Source organism: Odocoileus virginianus, chromosome 12 (assembly GCF_023699985.2).
Source record: "Odocoileus virginianus isolate 20LAN1187 ecotype Illinois chromosome 12, Ovbor_1.2, whole genome shotgun sequence".
Classification (NCBI taxonomy): domain Eukaryota; kingdom Metazoa; phylum Chordata; class Mammalia; order Artiodactyla; family Cervidae; genus Odocoileus; species Odocoileus virginianus.
Window position 1 is genome coordinate 46,174,512 of NC_069685.1, and position 13,968 is coordinate 46,188,479.

Consider the following 13,968-nt stretch of genomic DNA (forward strand, 5'->3'; position numbering starts at 1 on the left):
GAATCATTCAAGTGATTAGATATGTCTGCTCTGAGTACAAGTAGGAGAGAAGAGACACGCATAGCATCTTCCACATGTTATTGATTCAACAAACACGTACATCACGGTCTCAGTCTGTGTCTGGCCTGGTGATGCTGTGATATACTGTGACTCAGAGGGATGGAGCTTCTGTCCTCATAAGGATTATCATCAAGTAGGACTGTAAAGAAAGCTGAGCACAGAAGAATTGATGCTTTTGAACTGTGGTGCTGGAGAAGACTCTTGAGAGTCCCTTGGACAGCAAGGAGATCCAACCAGTCTATCTTAAAAGGAGTTCAGTCCTGGGTGTTCATTGGAAGGACTGATGTTGAAGCTGAAACGCCAATACTTTGGCCACCTCATGCAAAGAGCTGACTCATTGGAGAAGACCCTGATGGTGGGAAAGATTGAGGGCAGGAGAAGGGGATGACAGAGAATGAGATGGTTGGATGGCATCACCAACTCAATGGACATGAGTTTGGGTAAACTCCAGGGGTTGGTGATGGACAGGGAGGCCTGGCATGCTGTGGTTCATGGGGTTGCAAAGATTCGGACAGGACTAAGCGACTGAACTGAGGGGAAGATAGTCAATGAGACAGGTATACAGATGAATATATAATAACTCTCAGAGGGTGATCGTGCTCTAAAGAAATAGAAAGCAGGGGAAAGATAGAGCTGCCTGGAGAGACAGTGGCTGTTATTTCAGTTAAGGTGGTCAGCAAAGTCTTTGTGAATGAAAGCGTGGGAGAGTTCAAGCTCATACTGCTCACCATGGCATGGCAGGCCAAAAAACTGAGAGATGATGTGCTGTGGCAAGGCATTGCAGCTATATTTAGAAAGCCAGCAGACCAAGAATATAGCGGACTAGTGTCCCAAATAACTTTCTTCCCCAAGTAAGAATTCAAGTTTCTTTTCAGACTCTATATGAAATCAATACCTTTAGATCATGAAATTTTTGCATCTTGTTTTTATAAGTCCCTGGATATGTTCCAGTGTCTCCTGGTTTACAGTCTATGAGAACTTGAATTTGCATCTTACTGTTGTGTGAAAACTGTATAAATATTAATTATGTTGAATTGGTTCAAGTTCTATTCAGGTCTATTGTATCTTTCTACTTGTCTGTATATTCGTTCTATTAATTTTTGAGAGTTTGATACTGAAACTCCAACTAAAAATCTTAATTTATTAGATAATACATTCTTCTGCATTTTCCAAGTTTCCTGTAAATGTATTATCATACTTTCATAATGTAAAACATAAAAATTAAAAGAAAGACAAACAGATGGGCAACTCTAAATAAATACTGGCTTTTAAAATAAAAAACAAGCAGAAAGAATTCAGGCTTCTTTTGTATTGAAAGGTGAGAGGATGTGACTGGTTGCTGCAAACTTCTTGGTGTCAGAATCCTTTGTTCTGGCAGCTGTCCACATAGGTAAGGTCATGATGTTCCTGTAAACCTTCAACAAGACAAATGTGATTCTCTCTTCTGCAACCTTTTGTCCCTAAGAAAATGGAAAAGTGTTACACCTTTAAAGGTCAGAGCCTTGAGAATGGGATGTCCTGTGTATTTCAGGCTATAGGCAGCATTCTTGTAGCAAAAGCAATAAGATACAAAGGTTAAAGTAAAAGAAACTGATCCAATATGGAGTCAGATTTATTCTTCCCTATTGCGATATTTTTGCCCAGCTATTTGTAAGGCCTCCTCAGATAACCATTTTGCCTTTTTGCATTTCTTTTTCTTGGGGATGGTCTTGATCCCTGTCTCCTGTACAACGTCACGAACCTCTGTCCATAGCTCATCAGGTTCTCTGTCTATCAGATCTAGTCCCTTAAATCTATTTCTCATTCCCACTGTATAATCATAGGGGATTTGATTTAGGTCATACCCGAATGGTCTAGTGGTTTTCCCTACTTTCTTCAATTTAAGTCTGAATTTGGCAATAAGAAGTTCATGATCTAAACCACAGTCAGCTCCTGGTCTTGGTTTTGCTGACTGTATAGAGCTTCTCCATCTTTGGCTGCAAGGAATATAATCAATCTGATTTTGGTACTGACCATTTGGTGATGTCCATGTGTAGACTCTTCTCTTGTGTTGTTGGAAGAGGTTGTTTGCTATGACCAATGCATTCTCTGGACAAAACTCTATTAGCCTTTGCCCTGCTTCATCCTGTACTCCAGACATCCTGGAGTGTGAAGTCAAGTGGGCTTTAGGAAGCATCACTACAAACAAAGCTAGTGGAGGTGATGGAATTCCAGTTGAGCTATTTCAAATCCTAAAAGATGATGCTGTGAAAGTGTTGCACTCAATATGCCAGCAAATTTGGAAAACTCAGCAGTGGCCACAGGACTGGAAAAAGTCAGTTTTCACTCCAATACCAAAGAAAGACAATCCCAGAGAATGCTCAAACCACTGCATAATTGCACTCATCTCACACACTAGTAAAGTAATTCTCAAAATTCTCCAAGCCAGATTTCAACAATACGTGAACCGTGAACTTCCAGATGTTCAAGCTGGTTTTAGAAAAGGCAGAGGAACCAGAGATCAATTTGCCAACATCCATTGGATCATCAAAAAGGCAAGAGAGTTCCAGAAAAACATCTATTTTTGCTTTATTGACTATGCCAAAGCCTTTGACTGTGTGGATCACAATAAACTGTGGAAAATTCTGAAAGAAATGGGAATACCAGACCACTTGACCTGCCTCCTGAGAAACCTGTATGCAGGTCAGGAAGCAACAATTAGAACTGGACATGGAACAACAGAGTGGTTCCAAATAGGAAAAGGAGTACGCCAAGGCTGTATACTGTCACCCTGCTTATTTAACTTATATGCAGAGTACATCATGAGAAATGCTGGGCTGGAGGAAGCACAAGCTGGAATCAAGATTGCCAGGAGAAATATCAATAACCTCAGATATGCAGATGACACCACCTTTATGGCAGAAAGTGAAGAGGACCTAAAAAGCCTCTTGATGAAAGTGAAAGAGGAGAGTGTAAAAGCTGGCTTAAAGCTCAACATTCAGAGAACTAAGATCATGGCATCTGGTCCCATCACTTCATGACAAATAGATGGGGAAGTAGTAGAAACAGTGGCTGACTTTATTTGGGGGGGGGGGGGCTCCAAAATCACTGCAGATGGTGATTACAGCCATGAAATTAAAAGACACTTACACCTTGGAAGGAAAGTTATGATCAACCTAGACAGCATATTAATAAGCAGAGACGATACTCAATGGACATGAGTTTGGGTAGATTCTGGGAGTTGGTGATGGACAGGGAGAACTGGCGTACTGCAGTCCATGGGGTCGCAAAGAGTCAGACATGATTGAACTGAACTGATTGCAATGTTAAGTAACTGATGAATTGATCAATTGATGCTTTTGAACTCTAGTGTTGGAGAAGACTCTTGAGAGTCCCTTGGACTGCAAAGAGATCCAACCAGTCAATCCTAAAGGAAATCAGTCCTGAATATTCATTGGAAGTACTGATGCTGCAGCTGAAGCTCCAATACTTTGGCCACTTGATGGAAAGAACTGGCTCATTTGAAAAGACCCTGATGCTGTGGAAGATTGAAGGCAGGAGGATAAGGGGACAACAGAGGATGAGACAATTGGATAGCATCACCAACTTTATGGACTTGAGTTTGAGCAAGCTCCGGGAATTGGTGATGGACAAGGAAGCCTGGCGTGCTGCAGTCCATGGGGTCACAAAGGTTTGGACATGACTGAGCAACTGAACTGAACTGATTGCCATATTATAGCAAAGTCTTGAATAAAGTCAGGATGTGGGAGAATAATGTATTTCAGGCAGAGGGAAGATCAGTCAGAAATATCTTTAGTGTATTTGACATAACACCATATAAATAAACCTTCCCTAGCTCTGTTAATCATCTGCTTCTCATTTGAACAGTTAATTTGGGCTACAAGTCTGGACACAGGAATGCCAGCAGTAGTTATTTTGGGGGCATAAGATGGTGGGAGGAAGAGGAACATCTTTTATTTTCTGTACTGTGCATTTCAAAAATGTTAGAATCTTTTCCAATAATCACATCAGACTCTAAAATAAAAATATTAAATTACTTACTTTATTTTTGCATCACATACACTCTACCTCCTAATGCAATAGGTCTTAAGATTGGATGAACAAATAATTGCCAGACTAGTTTTCCTATGACCAATAGGAAAGCTTCTGGACAATGGTTTTTTAAATTATTTTATGTATTTGTGTTTGGCTGTGCTGGGTCTTATTGCTGCTCGGGGTTCTTTTCTAATTGCAGTGAGTGGGGGTTATTCTCTAGCTGCAGGGCGTGGGCTTCTCATTGCAGTGGCTTTTCTTGTTGCAGAGAACAAGCTCTATTGCATGCATGCTTCAGTAGTGTGGCACCTGGGCTCTGCAGTCGCAGTTCCTGGGCTGTGGAGCAGAGGCTCAGTAGCTGCTATAGCAGGAACAAAAGTGTGAGCCATCCTGTACTTTGGTTGTTGCTCTAATAAAGGATTTGCACAGGTGTGCCAAGCATGTTGTGTCCCTGAAAAAAAAAAAAAAAAAGCTGTGGCACACAGGCTTAGTTACTCCATGGCATGTGGGATCTTCCCGGATCAGAGATTGAACCTGTGTCTCCTGCATTAGCAGGTCAATTCTTTACCACTGAACCACCGGGGAAGCCCCTGGACAATTATTTTTTTTTAAGGAAAGGAAGCTAATGATTGCAAACTCAAATACTTGTGCTCCCACATTTCAGTGACCTGTGTTAAATTTTTATACCTGAATTCCTCACTCCCTGGCCCTGATTTTCTGATGCAGTTGCCATGGAAACATATGCAGATTCAGTAGATGTGCGGAAGTTCCAAGGTCTGAGATAAGAGAAATAAGACAGATAGAAAATGGACTGGCACAGATGATGCTTGCAAATTGGGTCCTCAGATGTAAGGATCTCATCCATCACTTTAGAGGATGACGAACCAAGTGAAGACTTACCCACAGAAATCCTGAGTTATCAGCTGCACATTGGAGGCTGAGAATCCATCCAGGAGAAGAACCCGTATTTTTCTCCTTTGGACTCAAGTTCAAAGAAGACACAGTGAATGAGGGAGCTGACTCTAGAGTTGACACTGAGCAACCACATTCTTCATAGACAGGGTGTTACAAAGCACAGATAACTTTGGATGAGTGGAACTGTGTTTCCTTGGAAATCCATAAAAGTTGGAGACTTAGGTATTTTGATAAGAAGAATTTTTTATCATTTTGGTAAATTTGCCATAGAGCCAATCTCTGTTGATTTTTCTGTCCACTTCTAGGATCATTTTTCTATTTGAGTCTATTATAGGTTTTAAAAATTGATATTGATCTTTCTACCAGTAAAAGAGAAGAGTGTCGTCATTTTCAGGGACACTTAATAATGCTTCAGGGTGCTAGAATGAGGGACTGGAGCTGTCTGATGAGGTAGCATCAAAGTGCTAAATCTGCTCCAAAAAAGAAGAGCTAATGCACAGATTTAATTTTAGTGATGATTGAAATCTGAACTAATAGGCAATTGTAGGTTAATTCACTTAATAAAAGGTCTTTAAGTATTAGGAACTTGAATCGATATTCATTATCTATTTTATACTTAAATTCCTTTTAAAATTATTTTTAGATCTTTTATCTTCATTTTAAAAGAAATAATATAGCAGTAGATGTAAAGTAAATTAGCATTATTAAATCATCAGAACCTAGAATAAAGAAAGTTTAGTGTAGGGTATATATAGAATCTCTGTACTATCCTCCCAATTTTCTTTAAATCTAAATTTAAACTAAACTCAAATCTAAACTAAATTTTGAAAAATTAATATATTTTCTTGGCTATGATTCACAGTATGTGGGATCCTGGTTTTCTGACCAGGGATCAACCTGCACCCCTGCATTGCAAGTGCAGAGTGTTAACCATAGGACCATAAAATTTTCAATTTGTTTTAATTGAGTTCCGTTTTAAAAAAATCTATTCTTTTATTGAAGGATAACTGTTTTACAGAATTTGTTATTTTCTGTCAAACCTCAACATAAATCAACCATAGGTATACATATAATCCCTCCCTTCTGAACCTCCCTGCCATCTCCCTCCCCATCCCACCCCCTAGGTTGTTACAGAGCCCCTGTTTGAGTTTCCTGAGCCATGCAGCAAATTCCCATTGGCTATTTATTTTACATATGGTAATGTAAGTTTCCACGTTACTTTTTCCTACATCTTACCGTCTCCTCCCCTCTCCCCATGTCCATAAGCCTATCCTCTCATGTCTGTTTCTCCATTGCTGTCCTGTAAATAAATTCTTCAGTACTGTTTTTCTATATTCACATATATGCATTAGAATGCAATATTTATCTTTCTCTTTCTGACTCACTTCACTCTGTATAATAGGTTCTAGGTTCATCCACCTCATCAGAACTGACTCAAATGCATTCCTTTTTATGGCTGAGTAATATTCCATTGTGTATATGTACCACAACTTCTTTATCCATTTATCTGTACCCATTCATCTGTTGATGGACATCTAGGTTGCTTCCATGTTCTAGCTATTGTAAATAGTGCTTCAATGAACAGTGGGACACATGTGTATTTTTCAACTTTAGTTTCCTCAGGGTATCTGCCTAGGAGTGGGATTCCTGGGTCATATGGTGGTTTTATTCTTAGTTTTTTAAGGAATCTCCATACCATCTTCCATATTGAGGAAAACAATTTACATTCCCACCAACAGTGCAAGAGCATTCCCTTTTCTCCACACCCTTTCCAGAATTTATTGTTTGTAGACTTTTTGATGATGGCCATTCTGACCAGTGTGAGGTGATATCTTATTGTAGTTTTGATTTGCATTTCTCTATTAACGAGTGATGTTGAGCATCTTTTCATCTGTTTGTTAGCCATCTATATGTCTTCTTTGGAGAAATGTCTGTTTAAGTCTTTTCCCCACTTTTTGATTAGGTTGTTTGTTTTTTTGGCATTGAGTTGTATGATCTGCTTGTATATTTTGGAAATTAATCCTTTGTCAGTTGTTTCATTTGCTATTATTTTCTCCCATTCTGAGGGTTGTCTTTTCACCTTGCTTATAGTTTCCTTTGGTGTGCAAAAGCTTTGAAGTTTAATCAGGTCCCGCTTGTTTACTTTTGTTTTTATTTCCATTACTCTAGGAGGTGGGTCATTGACGATCTTGCTTTTATTTACGTCATTGAGTGTTCTGCCTATGTTTTCCTCTAAGAGTTTTATAGTTTCTGGTCTTACATGTATGTCTTTAATCCATTTTTAGTTTATCTTTGTGTATGGTGTTAGGAAGTGTTCTAATTTCATTCTTTTACATGTAGCTGTCCAGTTTCCCCAGCATCATTTATTGAAGAGGCTGTCTTTGCTCCACTGTATATTCTTACCTCCTTTGTCAAAAATAAGGTACCTGTAGGTGCATGGGTTTATTTCTGGGCTTTCTACCTTGTTCCATTGGTCTCTATTTCTGTTTTTGTGCCAGTACCATACTGTCTTGATGACTGTAGCTTTGTAGTATAATCTGAAGTCAGGAAGGTTGAGTCCTCCAGTTCCATTCTTCTTTTTCAGGGCTGCTTTGGCTATTTGGGGTCTTTTGTTTGCATATGAATTGTGAAATTTTTTGTTCTAATTCTGTGAAAATGCCATTGGTAATTTGACAGGGATGACATTGAACCTGTAAATTGCATTTGCTAGTACAGTCATTTTCACAATATTGATTCTTCCTATCCAGGAACATGGAATATTCCTCCATCTGTTTATGTTGTCTTTAATTTCTTTCATTAGTGTCTTATAATTTTCTATGTACAGTTCTTTTGTCCCCTTAGGTAAGTTTATTTCTAGATATTTAATTCTTTTTGTTGCAATGGTGAGTGGGATTGACTCCTTAATTTCTCTTTCTGATTTTTCATTGTTAGTATATAGAAATGCAACTTTGTGTATTTTCTGTGTATTGATTTTGTATCCTGCAACTGTGCTAAATTCACTGATTAGCTCTAGTAATTTTCTGATACTATCTTTAGAGTTTTCTATATACAGTATCATGTCATCAGCAAATAGTGAGAGCTTTACTTCTTCTTTTCCAATCTGGATTCCTTTTATTTTTCTTCTCTGATTGCTGTAGCTAGGACTTCCAGAACTATGTTGAATAATAGTGGTAAAAGTGGACACCCTTGTCTTGTTCCTGATCTTAGGGGGAATGCTTTCAGTTTTTCACCACTGAGAATAGTATTTTCTGTAGGCTTATCATATATGGCCTTTACTATGTTGAGGTAGGTTCCTTCTATGCCCATTTTTTGAAGAGTTTTAATCATAAATGGATGCTGAATTTTGTCAAAGGCTTTTTCTGCATCTATTGAGATGATCATATTGTTTTTATCTTTCAGTTTGTTAATATGGTGTATCACATTGATTGACTTGCATATATTAAAGAATCCTTGCATCCCTGGAATAAACACAACTTGATCATGGTGTGTGAGCTTTTTGATGTGTTGCTGAATTCTGTTTGCTAAATTCTGTTGAGGATTTTTGTATCTATGATCATCAGTGATATTGGTCTGTAGTTTTCTTTTTTTGTGTTGTCTGTCTGGTGATGGTGGCCTCATAGAATGAGTTTGGAAGTGTTCCGTCCCCTGCAATTTTTTGAAAGAGTTTTAGAAGGATAGGGAAACTCTTCTCTAAATGGTTGATAGCATTCTCCTGTGAAGCCATCTGGTCCTGGGCTTTTGTTTTTGGGGAGATATTTGATCACAGCCTCAATTTCAGTGCTTGTAATTGGGTTGTTCATAATTTCTCTTTCTTCCTGGTTCAGTCTTGGAAGATTGAACTTTTCTAAGAATCTGTTAATTTCTTCCAGGTTAGTCTCTTATAACCCGTTGTATTTCTGCATTGTCTGTTGTAACCTCTCCTTTTTCATTTCTAATTTTGTTGATTTGATTCTTCTCTATTTTTTTCTTGTTGAGTCTGGCTAAAGGCTGGTCAATTTCATTTATCTTCTCAAAGAACTGGCTTTTAGTTTTATTAATCTTAACTATTGTTTCTTTCATTTCTTTTAAGTTCCATTTTTTAAAAATAAGATAATTATAAACATGAATCAAAAGATTTTCAAATTCCATCTTCTAAAAATTTACCATAGTGATATTTATAGTTTCCCATTCTCTCCAGTACCTTCTCCAGGTGGTCTCTGTTTTCCTCTCCATTGAAATTGGGCTGAATTTGTGATTACCTCAAGGAAGAGAAAGCAGGAGACATGATTGTCTGTGACTTCCCAGGCTGGCTGGGAAAGGAGATATGACTTTCCTTGAGTTATACATGTATGTATATATGTAATCCCTCTTTATCCATTTATCTGTTGATAGACTCTTATAGTAGATTGTTTCCATAACTTGGCTATTGTAAATAGTGCTCCTATAAACATTGGGCAACATGTATATTATTAAATTAATATTTTTCATTTGGGGAGGATATATACCCAGGAGTGGGCTTTCCAGGTGGTGCTGGTGATAAAGAACCCATCTGCCAGTGCAGGAGACATAAGAGATGTGGATTCAATCCCTGGTTCTGAAAGATCTCCTGGATGATGGCATGACAATCCACACCAGTATTCTTTTTATTTTATTTATTTATTTTTATTAATATATGTATTTTATTGAAGTATAGTTGACTTGCCCCAGACACCCTGGAATGTGAAGTCAAGTGGGCCTTAGGAAGCATCACTACGAACAAAGCTAGTGGAGGTGATGGAATTCCAGTTGAGCTATTTCAAATCCTAAAAGATGATGCTGTGAAAGTGCTTCACTCAATATGCCAGCAAATTTGGAAAACTCAGCAGTGGCTACAGGACTGGAAAAGGTCAGTTTTCATTTCAATCCCAAAGAAAGACAATGCCAAAAAATGCTCAAACTACCACACAATTGCACTCATCTCACACACTAGTAAAGTAATGCTCAAAATTCTCCAAGACAGGCTTCAGCAATACGTGAACTGTGAACTTCCAGATGTTCAAGCTGGTTTTAGAAAAGGCAGAGGACCCAGAGATCAAATTGTCAACATCCAATGGATCATCAAAAAGGCAAGAGAGTTCCAGAAAAACATCTATTTTGCTTTATTGACTATGCCAAAGCCTTGACTATGTAGATCACAATAAACTGTGGAAAATTCTGAAAGAGATGGGACTACCAGACCACCTGACCTGCCTCTTGAGAAACCTATTGCAGGTCAGGAAGCAACCATTAGAACTGGACATGGAACAACAGACTGGTTCCAAATAGGAAAAGGAGTACACCAAGGCTGTATATTGTCACCCTGCTAATTTACCTTATATACAGAGTACATCATGAGAAATCCTGGGCTGAATGAAGCACAAGCTGGAATCAAGATTTCCAGGAGAAATATCAATAACCTCAGATATGCAGATGATACCACCCTTATGGCAGAAAGTGAAGAAGAACTAAAAAGCCTCTTGATCAAAGTGAAAGAAGAGAGTGAAAAGTTGGCTTAAAACTCAACATTCAGAAAACTAACATCATGGCATCCAGTACCATCACTTCATAGCAAATAGATGGGGAAACAGTGGCTGACTTTATTTTTCTGGGCTCCAAAATCACTGCAGATGGTGATTGCAGCCATGAAATTAAAAGACGCTTACTCCTTGGAAGGAAAGTTATGACCAACCTAGATAGCATATTAAAAAGCAGAGACATTACTTTGCCAACAAAGGTCCGTCTAGTCAAGGCTATGGTTTTTCCAGTGGTCATGTATGGATGTGAGAGTTGGACTGTGAAGAAAGCTGAGCTCTGAAGAATTGACACTTTTGAACTGTGATGTTGGAGAAGACTCTTGAGAGTCCCTTGGATTGCAAGGAGATCCAACCAGTCCATCCTAAAGGAGATGAGTCCTGGGTGTTCATTGGAAGGACTGATGTTGAAGCTGAAACTCCAATACTTTGGCCACCTGATGAGAAGAGCTGACTCATTTGAAAAGACCCTGATGCTGGGAAAGATTGGGGGCAGGAGGAGAAGAGGACGACAGAGGATGAGATGGTTGGATGGCATCACTGACTCGATGGACATGGGTTTGAGTAAATTCTGGGAGTTGGTGATGGACAGGGAGGCCTGGCGTGCTGTGGTTCATGGGGTCACAAAGAGTCGGACACGACTGAGTGACTGAGCTGAGCTGATAGTTGACTTACAGTGTTTCATGTGCACAGCAAGGCGATTCAGTTACATATACATAAACACATGTATTATTTTCCTACTCCAGTGGGAAAGAAGTTGCCTGGAGAATCCCATGGACAAAGAAGCCTGGTGGACTACAGTCCACAGAGCTGCAAAGAGTAGGACATGACTGAAACGACTTAGCACATACCCAAGAGTGGAATTGCCGGGTGTGTGATAGTTCTACTTTTATCATAAATTTTGGGATATCAAGACAACTAATATGGCAGACCTGGAACAGCAGCCTTACAACTGCTAAATAATTAAATACTGTGATGGCTTAGCGTCTTTCTTAAAGTTGAAACACAGGGATTTGCATAATTCTCAACCATAAGCACATTTTTTTTTTACAGCTTTAAAACCCCTCAGAATGACTAGAATGTCCCAGCCAGTCCCAGGTATACAATTTCTGATGCATATCAGTTCATGGAAACAAATGTATTTAGACAGATTAATATGTACATCACCAAGCAGAGATGAATCATGATTTAATGGAGCTTGAAATTACTTCACTGTGTCAAGCTCAATAGGAAGATATGTTTCACCTGCTGGTCGTGTCCATCGTTTATGCCTTCAGCCTGACTTGAAGGAGTTACCAGGGCTTGAAACTAAGAGACCAGGTATGATCCATCTGTTTTATAACATACTGTTCAAACTCCCTGTTTTTTTGTTTGTTTGTCTTGGTTTTGGTTTTCCCTTTGTGGCACAGATTATGAATGCAAATGATTTGTGGAATTTTCTAAGGGTCATCATATGCCAAGAAGTGATTTCAATCAATGAACCAAGTAGGCAGACTATAGTCAACTGGAAGATTGTGCAAGTAGTACAGAGTGACTTATAAGCGTCACTTGAAGATGTGATATGTTCCCATTTTATAGATGAATAGAAGCTCCGGAAAGAACAACTGCTACTCAGAATATTAGTGCCATAATTCATGTGTATGCTCTGTATATTAAATCATAGGTAGCAATTTCCTAAAGTAGAAAGTATATGGGCTTCCCAGGTGGTGCTAGTGGTAAAGAACCCACCTACCAATGTAGGAGACATAACAGATGTGGGTTCAATCCCTGGGTCAGGAAGATCCCCTGGAGAGGGCATGGCAGCCCACTCCAGTATTCTTGCCTGGAGAATCCCATGGACAGAGGAGCCTGGCAGGCTACAGTTCATGGGGTCACAAAGAGTCAGACACAACTAAAGTAACTTCGCATGCAGTCATGCACAGAAAGCATATTTTAAGGTATTCCATGGCATGCAATACCTATAACCCATTAGACAGTGAAAGGAGCTTAAACATTTTTTACCTCCTCAGCCACCTGACAAGCAAATCTCTCTATGAAATTGTGATGTCATGTATTCAGACACATGAAAATACATGTCTGTTACTTATTTGTAATTATTTATATATTTAAATTGGGCTTCCCTGGTGGCTCAGATGGTAAAGAATTTGCCTGTAATGCAGGAGACCTGGGTTTGATCCCTGGGTTGGGAAGATCCCTAGGAAAAGGGCATGGCAACCCACTGCAGTATTCTTTCCTGGAGAATCCCCATGGACAGAGGAGCCTGGTGGGCTACAGTCCATGGGGTTGCCAAGAATCAGACATGACTGAGCGACTACGCACAGAACATACATTTAAATCACATACCAGTAACTCATTATATCCTACCTTAGTAAACAGTGGTACAAAGAAATGCCTGTATTTTCTAGGAAGTCATTACCTAGGAGACAGGAGGTGGATAATTACACTACAAGGGAAAGAAGTTGCTATAAGAAGTCTAAACAAAATTTCCAGGAGGGGATTTCTCTGGTAGTCCAGTGGCTAAGACTCCAAGCTCCCAGTGTAGGGGGCTGGAGTTCAATTCTTAGTCAGGGAACTAAAATCTACCTGTCAATGCAGGAGACTCAGGTTCAATCCTTGAGTCGGGAAGATCCCCTGGAAGAAGAAAGGGCTACCCACTCCAACATTCTTGCCTGGAGAATCCCATGGACAGAGGAGCCTGGCAGGCTACAGTCCATGGGGTCACAAAGAGCCAGACATAATTTAATGACTGAACTATCACCAGCCAGGGGACATGCTGCCTCCTATGGGGCCTCTGGGGTGAGGTCTTTATTCGACCAGAAGCTATATCTCTCTTCTGAAGATCCTCCCCAAGCACGAACATCTCAGGAGAGCCATCTTCCTCCTGTCTTTGAGCCCAGGGAAGGATAAGGTAAATGCTCACAGGAGGTAAGCACAGTTTTCCAGGCCTCTTATCCCTGGAATATAATTCTGGAAATCATGGCTAAACTCACATTTCAATATTGAAAGATGAAGGGTAAGGAACAGAGTTTAAGGACTAAACTTAATGGGGGAGTTAGGTCTATACCCCACTCTTCACATGAGGACCCTGGAAGACTATATCCATGGAGTAAGTATGAACCAGAAATAGACCATCCTGCTGTTCTGTCCCAGTGATAAACTCCTCCTCTGTGATGCTTCCAAACTCCAAAATGAGGACAGCTCTGGCTGGTGACCATGCCTATCAAACTGTAAGCCCCAGTATTTATTATACTATTTCATTTCATTAGTCAGCATTCATTGTTTAGAGTGTTTTTCCAAAGTCATTAGCTGGGATCCTCCAGCTTACTCAGTGATACTTTCAATGAATGCACTAAAGGACCTCTTTGTACCACAGCTAATATGTGCTTGTTGATCAGCGATTAGTGGGGAAGTGTTCAATTTTCTCCTTTCCAGA

General features: G+C 39.5%; 1 long non-coding RNA gene across 5 annotated transcripts in view; it reads right to left on the minus strand.

The window, feature by feature from the left end:
- The window catches only part of LOC139037765 (uncharacterized), a 92,799-nt gene that overhangs the window by 2,678 nt on the left and 76,153 nt on the right, over positions 1-13,968 (minus strand). The window contains exon 3 of one of the 5 annotated variants that reach the window (XR_011490656.1): positions 101-409. The exons of 3 other annotated variants lie outside the window; for them this stretch is intronic. This is a non-coding gene — a long non-coding RNA (uncharacterized lncRNA). Of the gene's footprint in view, positions 1-100; positions 410-4,401; positions 4,544-13,968 lie in introns of all 5 variants that reach the window. One more of the 5 variants, XR_011490659.1, reaches the window with a different exon arrangement.